The 8431-nt window shown below is 40.4% G+C and overlaps 1 protein-coding gene across 3 annotated transcripts in view; it reads left to right on the top strand.

Moving 5' to 3' along the window:
• The first annotated feature begins 377 nt into the window (after positions 1 to 377).
• Positions 378 to 8431, top strand: part of Mbd5 (methyl-CpG binding domain protein 5) — a 145148-nt gene continuing 137094 nt past the window's right edge. For all 3 annotated transcript variants that reach the window (XM_013517448.1, XM_005390798.2, XM_013517449.1), the window contains exons 1-2: positions 378 to 466; positions 2983 to 3104. The gene's annotated coding sequence lies outside the window, so the exon portion shown is untranslated. The remainder of the gene's footprint in view (positions 467 to 2982; positions 3105 to 8431) is intronic.

Below are 8431 nucleotides of genomic sequence, written 5' to 3' on the forward strand. Positions count from 1 at the left end.
AACAGCACGCAGCGTCGTTATGGTCCGGCTCCTGTGTATGCGCCGCTAGCGCAGTTTGCGTTCCGTGTGCTGGCATAACCGCTAGCACATGCTGGCGGGCCGCGCTACATCATGCTGTGTAAATGTCTCCCGCTGCGCGCCTGCGCCGAACAGTGGGCCACGTCCGTGTGCATCCTTCGGCACCCCCGCCTTTGAAACAGTCCCGTGCGGGCTCCCCACACACAGTCTTTGAGGAGACTCTAATTAGCCCCACCCCAGGCGTTTATTTGAAACACACGCAGTACACACAGCATGTACTACTGTGCCTTGTGCTGTAATTGCTTCATGAGTGTTAATATTGGTAACACCCCTACCAGTTAGTAATTATACCTATTTACAGATTGGGAAACTGAGGCCCAGCGAATGTAAGGGGCTTCCTCAAGGTCGTGGAGCAAGGAAGCAGTGATCTTCCCTACTATTTAGGGAGGTAAGAGCCAACAGTGTCATAACCTGTACTGGAGGCTGATTTTCACTCATGTGCTCTTTCCCAGGTGGTTGCCTCCTCCATCTCTGCTGCACCTCTCCTTGCCTGTGTGCTGTCTTACAGTACGGTGGTGCTGCTCGATTACTTGTAACAGTATCACACTCCATGCAGACATGTGGCTCTGTGTGTATGTGTGGTGTGTATGTTCACAGGTGATCAAAATATATGATGAATGTCTAAACTTTTAAAATCTATTGCAATAAAAGACACATTGCAGCCAGGTGTAGAGTCACACGCCTGTAATCCCAGTACTTAGTAGGCTGAGGCAGGAGGATTACTGTGAGTTCGAGTCCAGCCTGGGCTACAAAGTGAGTTCAAGGCCAGCCTGAACTACACAGCAAAACCCTGTCTCAAAAACAAACAAAAAAAAGAGGCACTGTCATCAATCCCCTTCAAAATACTCCCCCTTCCTTCAAACCCACTTGTCCCATTGTTCTTGACACCTTCGGAAGCAGCTCTGCAAGTCCTGTTTCATATATTTTCAAGATGTTATCAAAACCACAGTGAGTGCTGTTCCTATGAGCCACACAGCAGAAAGCCAGGCTCGCAAAGATGCTACAGTTTGTCTTCGCCCGCCTTATTCACTGGGTCTGGTGCTGTGTGTTTTCTGACTTCCCCAGTGTCAAAAACAGATGGCTTGAATTGATTCAAGACATCAAGACAGCCACAACAGCAACAAAAAGGACAGTCATGAAAGAGCACTTCCAGAATTGCTTCAGATAGTGGCAAGAACAATGTGATCAGTGCATTGGAAGGGGGTGCAGGAAGTCTTTTGAGGGAGATTCTTGGCAGTGTGTCTTCTACTGTAATAATTTTTTAATTTAAACATTCACCATATTTTTGATCATACCACATATATCAGAATGCTTGGCTGTTGTTCTTCCTACTTTATTACTTTCTCCACTTCAATAAATTCTTTTGTTTGTTTCTCTTCAAATAACATTTTTAGGCTTGGAATTAGATAGACCCAGATTTAAGCATCCCGTGTCACCATCCTCTCTCAGCTTTGGAGCTCTCATCTAAAAAATGAGAATACTGACAGGAGATTGTGTGAGGATTAAGATAGGTCATTTTAGAAATAAGAAAGGCTATATGAAACATACTGTATGTATATATTTTATATGCATTTAGTCATTGTTCTGTCTTTAATATTTTCTTCATGTTAACTGGTCCTATATCACTTTCCTTCTTGCTGGGTCAAAACACTCAACACTGGCAACGTTAAGCAGTAGAAGCTTGAGTTCAAAGGGTTCAGTCCATGGCTGGCAGGTTGGAACACAGACAGGGCCTGGCAAAAGGGCTTGGAGAGAGGAGAGCTGCTAATGTCATGGGGACCAGGAAGCAGAGAGAGAGGGGAGGCGCCAGGAGGGAGACTAGACCTCTCTGAGTAGGACCCGTCTCCTAACACCAAGCAAGCATGGGGCTCCTGTGATGCCATCTCTGCTGAAGCCTGGCCTATGAGTGAATCAGGCTCCTAGGAGACATCTCGACGTAAACCATAGCATAACTAAAAAGTCTGGAAATTTTTTCTTTGTTGGTGATAGTAATGATGGTAAGACTTGGGACCAGGCAGACTCTTTTTAACTGGGCTATAATAGAGTTGCTTTGACATAGGCTATTTATGATGAAATCCTAAAGCCTTAATAGCCTCACCTTAAAATTAGGATGTTACGATTATGATTACTGTTGTATGAGCAGTGCCTGGTACGGTACCTGGCATAATAGGCACCTAAGAAATATTGTTGAATAAATGTTAAATGAAAAAATGTTAAGGGCTGAGCAGATCATGCACACTGGTAATCTCAGCACTCAGAAGGCTGAGGCAGGAGGATTGTTCCAAGTTCAAGGCTAGCCTGGGCAACATACTGAGTGTAACACCAGCCTGAACATATAGCAAGACTCTGCCTCACAAAACCAAAAAAAAAAGAAAAAGAAAAAGATGTTAAAAGGACAGTAAAAGATATACCACAAGATCTACCATACAGTCTGGAAGATAATAAATACATAAAAATTACATTTACAATTTTATTGACCATTTTTAAATTATTAAATATATTAACAAACTTGAAAATAAAAGTATATACTACTGTAGTAGTTCATCATGATATTCTGTAAGGATGTGATACTCTTATTCTGTTGTTTTTGGGTTTTTTTGTTCTTGGGTGTTTTTGGTTTTGTTTTTGTATTTTTGAGACCAGGTCTAGCCATTGGTCCAGGCTAGCCTTGATCTGTGTGGCCCAGGCTGACCTCAAACCCACAATGATCCTCTTGCTCCGGCTTCCCAAGGGCTGGCATTTTAGGCGGGCACCGTCACACCCAGCTTCTCTCTGGCTCTTTGCCAAAGGCATACATACCAGTGTTTAGAAATTTTTAAAAATCCCAACTAACATTATCAAATAAAATCAAATTTAAAAGTTAGTCTTTAAATAAATGTGGTGCCCATGTTATTTCTGTTACAGAGAGAAGAGATATTCCTGTATTGAAACTCATAAAGGCCTAGAGTACCTGGAGATTTACCGCCTCCATTACACTGCTGGGTCTCACGACACTTGTTATGTTTTCATTATTTTCTCTTCAGAAGGTAGGATCTGCGTTTTCTCTCCATAGGTTCTTCAAACAATTACAGTTTTCTTGTCTGTGGACTTAATTAGATGTGGAAAGTATCTGATATCAATAATTTAAAGTGCCACACATTTCCAAGTACTTAAACATGTCGTATCCAAAAAGTATTTCTGCTGTATAATTAATACATATTCACTGATAAGAAAGTAAAAAAATACAGTAGTCTATCACCTTGAAAAATACTACTGTTCATACTTTCTGGTATCCTTTTCTGAATTTATTAACAGGTATAATGTGTATGACATATGCATATATATAACTATATTAATTATGGATGGAAACAATAGGATGTAAATGTTCTTTGGTTGACTTGCTTTCTTTACTTTATAGCAATATATTGTGGAATTTTTCTTGTCAGTAAATATCCTCCAACTCACTATTTTAAATGGTTATATAATATTCTAGTTTGAGGATTGTAGTATATATTATGTAACCACTTTCCTATTGACTGTATTGGGTGTTTACAAGCTTTCCCTGTGGTAAATATGGCTTCATTGAACATCCTTGTATATACATTTTTTTTCTCATGTCTGAGGATTTCTTAAGACAATTTCCAAAAGTGAACATTCCAAAAGTAGAACCTTTATTCTTAGCTATGTTTCCTGATGGAAGGAGCATGACATACAACAAGGGAGTACCATTATTCACCATCTTTGACATGTATGTATTAGTAGACCGTTGACTTACAAACTCCATTTGTTCATGAGGGCTGGTTGTAATTCAAGCTGATTGTAAGTCCAGACTGGTTTTCCCATAAGAAATAAAGGAAATACCCATAGTGCATTCTGAACCTCCCAAAGCACCCCTTAACTAACCTTTTCATAATAAAAATGGATTGTGTAATGTGCCTAATTTACCAGAAACACCAATAATTTTCCTGGTATATTCACCAAAGTTAGAAAATGTGCAGAAACAACTTTGCCACCATTCAGACTGACGTCTCTGGCTCGCAAGAGGGAGGACGGAATGGAGGGTGGTCATTGTTTGAAAGGAGAGTCCCTTCCATGAGAACATCAGGGGGCTGGGGATCTAGCTCAGCGGCAAAAGCGCCTGCCTGGCAAGCGCAAGGTCGTGAGTTCGGTTCCCGGTACCGGAGAAAAACCAAAAAAACCAAAAAAAAACCAAAAGAAAAAAAACAAAACATGAGAACATCAGGAAGCTCACTCACTCGGTCTCAACCTTTTCAAACTAAAATCTGGTCTAAAGTTGTCTGTCTCTGTCTTGTCTTTAACACTGCTCTGTAGTATGACATGACATTGATTAAGCAAATGAAGGCAACAGTTAGCATTTTCTCTGTCTGGGTGGATCTCCTCTACAGATGTTTGTAGTTCTGTCCATTTTGTCAGGATTTTCTGTATTTCTGAGGAAGCACTCTGCCGCGCTGATTGTTGATGGATGCTCCCCCTCTTCTTCAGAAAGCTCCTCGGCTGCCCTTCTCTGTGGCTCAGCCAGAAGCTGCTGAAGTTCCTCTGTGGGCCATTCCTCCGAGTGCTCCTCCACCAGCTCCTCAACGTCACCAGTGTCCACCTGCAAGCCTGTGGACTCTGCTATAGTGACAGTGTCATCAACACAGGGCCAACTGAAGGCTCAGGCTCCTCTACCCAGCTTTCAGAGTCGCTGTTCTGTAGAATTTTAGGCCATACTTTCTTCCAGGCAGATCTCAGTGTCCTGAGGGAGACATTGGCCCAGGATTTGTCTACCCCACACAGGAAAGGATTTTCCTTCCAGAACTCTTTATGAGTTCAGTATATATCTGAGGCCATCTGAAAGCACTTCAGGCACAGTTTCTCGGTGTATAGCTTCTTAAAATTAGCTGTAACCTGCTGGTCCGTAGGCTGCAGTAGAGGAGTTGTATGAGGTGGGAAGAACTCCACAGAGAGCCGTGGGAACTCCCCAGACGATTCCTCTTCCAAAACTTGTGGGTAATCAGTAGCATTGCCCATGATGAGAAGAGCCTTGACTGGTAAACCCTTACCCTCTAGATACTGTTTCTTAGCAATAGGACAGAAAGCCTGCCTGAACACTCGAGAGTAAGTACGCTTGTTACCCAGCGTTTGCCTTAGATCTCTACATGGCCGCTAGCCTATTCACCATGACTTTATGTTTCTGAGCACTCTAGGGGTCTCAGAGTGATAAGCCAAGAGAGGCTTCATCCTGAGGTCACCACTCACATTGGCACATAGCAGCAAGCTTCGCCTCTCCTTCATAGGCTTGTGGCCTGGCACTTTTTTCTCTCCCAGGGTAATGTACGTTCTCCTGGGCATTTTCTTCCAGAAAAGGCCAGTTTCATCACAGGTGAAAACGTGATGAGAGCCAAAGCCATTTCTCTGTGTCATTTCTTGATGTCATTGTTTCCAAGTGGTGTGATGTAATTTTCAGCAGTCCTTTTTCAGCACTGGCTGCTTCACCATGTCTAGTTGTGCTATGAACCGAAGTTCTCACTTTAAAAGTGGGAAACCACGCCTTACTGGTATGAAATGTTTCACTATTATCACTCATTGATGGCTTGTCCTTTAGGAGATCTGCATTTATACCCTAGCTTTTCACAAATAGGCTATAACTTACCATCTCATCTGCCTTCTGTTTATCCACGCTAATAATAGCCTTTCTACCTCATCTGACACCGTTGATTGCGACTTACTAAATTGAGTGACCTTTAGCAACCCTGGCTTCCTTATACAAATCTCTTCTCTATAAGGTTGTTGAGACAGTGGGTTTCGACATGGTGCACATATTAGCAGGATTGGTCACACGAACACCACTATCATTTCCCTCTATAATTTCCTCCTTCTTTTTGATTGTGGTTGCTTTCTTTACCTTCCTTGCCTTCCTCAGCTTCTGTTCTAGCTCTTTGGGGACCCTGGTGAGAGCAGTAATGCTAGTGATGATATGAAGCACTGACCGAGATCATATCTGGGCTTAGACAGGTCATAACTCAAAACTTTGGCTATAATTTATACCTAAAATTCTGGTTGTAACCCAAGGTGTTCATATGTGAGACCTGTCATAACTCAAAGGTTCAGTGTATAATAGTTTTACCAATTTCTTGTGTACTGGGGACTCTTTCAACAGGTAGGTTTTACGTCCTTTCTGTTCTGAACAAAGAATTAGTTAAGACAAATGCAAAACATGTAGTGAATTTTACATTTATTGAAGGTAGGCAAAGAAACATGCTCTGCAGAGTGAGTGTGGGGAATTAAAAGAAGGAAAAGAAGTGCACTCTACAGGGTGAAAGCAAACCTCTGTGAAAGAGAGAACATGATGACCATGGGGTTAATGGCAGCCATCTTGTGTATCTCCCACTCCTCAGGCTGAGGTCAGATCTAGGTTGTCCTATCAAAACCTGCTTGAGTTCTCAAGAGAAGAATTAAAAATAAACTTTCTGATTGGTCCCAGGTGCATGGCTTTGGTGCATATTTTCTGGATTTCTGTGACAGGTGATACCTACTTCCCCAGCCAGCTGGCTGCACCCTCATTTCCTGCCTCAATAGTACCAAGATCTTAGAAATCAAACATATTTGACCATAGAATCCTTTCTTATAAATAACATCTACCTTTGGGATGCAGTTTGCGAGGAAAAGAAAATTGGGAAATTTGAACTTTCCATCAATTTTTCCAAAAACCTACAATTGCTCTGAAAAATAAACACTACTTTAAAAGAAAACAAGCAAGAGAAAAAAATTTTAAAGGGGAAACATTTTAAATGTCATTGTATAAATTTACATTTAACATTAAATTTAGATCATATACATACATATACAAATATCTTTTGACATCCTACACACACTTTTGAAAATGCTATCTTGTAGGATAGTCTTCTTAAAAGTACACTTTTTTACTTAGGATTTTCCTTGTCTGCTTCTGTCCTACCTTGATTTATTCTCTCCTACCTCATTCCCACACACCAGACATTAAGCTGTTATTCTTATGGGGTGTAAAAGGGCCGAGGGTCCCTCTTCTTATAACTGCTTCCGACTGAGGAAGGGCATTGATTCTCCTAGCCAGTGATCAAAAGTCTCACCCTGACTGATCCGAAGAAAAAAAAAGAAGATGGGCTTTGTTGTGTGATATTCTGTTTTAATGTTTTGTTTTTGTTTTGTTTGCTTTATTTTTTCCATATAAGGTTAATAATGAACCCCCCTGTACCTCAGTTTGGCATTAACAATTAAGAACTCAGAGCTAATTTTGTTTGTTTTATGTACACTTCCTGTACTCTTTTGGAAGAAATCTTAAACACTATATGATTTTGTTAGCATTTTAATGTATACATTGACTCTAGGTATAATTTTATCTAACTCATATTTTACTTCTGTCGTAGTGTGTCTGACTGAAATCACTTTCACTGCAACACACTGGTCTTGCAACACCACTTATATCAGACTACAACACATTTATATCAGACAACAGCATTAGCTAAGATTAAGGGTACGATTTTTAAATGACCCCTAAAAGAATTTACTTGTAATAAATAATTTTTGAATGAAAATGTGTTGCTTATCCCTTGTGTTAAAAGGAAAATGTTTAATTTACACAAAAGCACTGTTTCCTTTTTACTAAAGTTGCCTTTCTAGAAACTATAACTCTTTACACTGTTAAATAAATTTTATTTTTTTAGGCTCAGAAGGTGCTATTCTAAATAGTGAGTTAGACAACTGTACTAACTAACACGGACTTTCCCACGTCTTTTGAGTAAAACTTTACATATGGCTTCTCCAGATTTCTTCGTGTGTGAGTAAAAAATTGTGTTTCACTGTCAGCCGAGCAGGCAGTTACCAGAAGAAAAGAGAAACAACTGCAGTGGTCCAGCCTATAAATAAAGCAAGAAGGAGAAGTTGGAGCATGACAGATGGCAATAAATAATATATTTTATTCCCATCTAAGAAAAAAGTGAAAAATCTAATCAGTTTATGGTGTGATTTGACTTTAGCTTATTCCCTGTTCCTCAGAGCCTTGCATCCCTGAATTCATCTTGGCACTTATCAAAATTATTTTGAGTTTTCAAATGATAACTAAATCATGAAAACTATACTACGAAATTCTAAAAGTATCAGACTTTCCTTCTTTATCACTGTGTTTCATATGCTGTTTGAGACTTTTATATATCTAGTTGCATGTATTATGCAATATAGTCCCTAGGTGTTGTTATTAGAATGCCTTCTTCGTAAATGAGTAATAAAAGCCAACATTGAAAATGGTTTTCCAAGGGGCTGGAGATTTAGCTCAGTGGCACAGCTCCTGCCTGGCAAGCCCAAGGTCGTGAGTTCGATTCCCGGTACCGGAAAAAAA

This window comes from Chinchilla lanigera, unplaced genomic scaffold (genome assembly GCF_000276665.1).
Source record: "Chinchilla lanigera isolate Chin_1 unplaced genomic scaffold, ChiLan1.0 scaffold00039, whole genome shotgun sequence".
Lineage (NCBI taxonomy): Eukaryota > Metazoa > Chordata > Mammalia > Rodentia > Chinchillidae > Chinchilla > Chinchilla lanigera.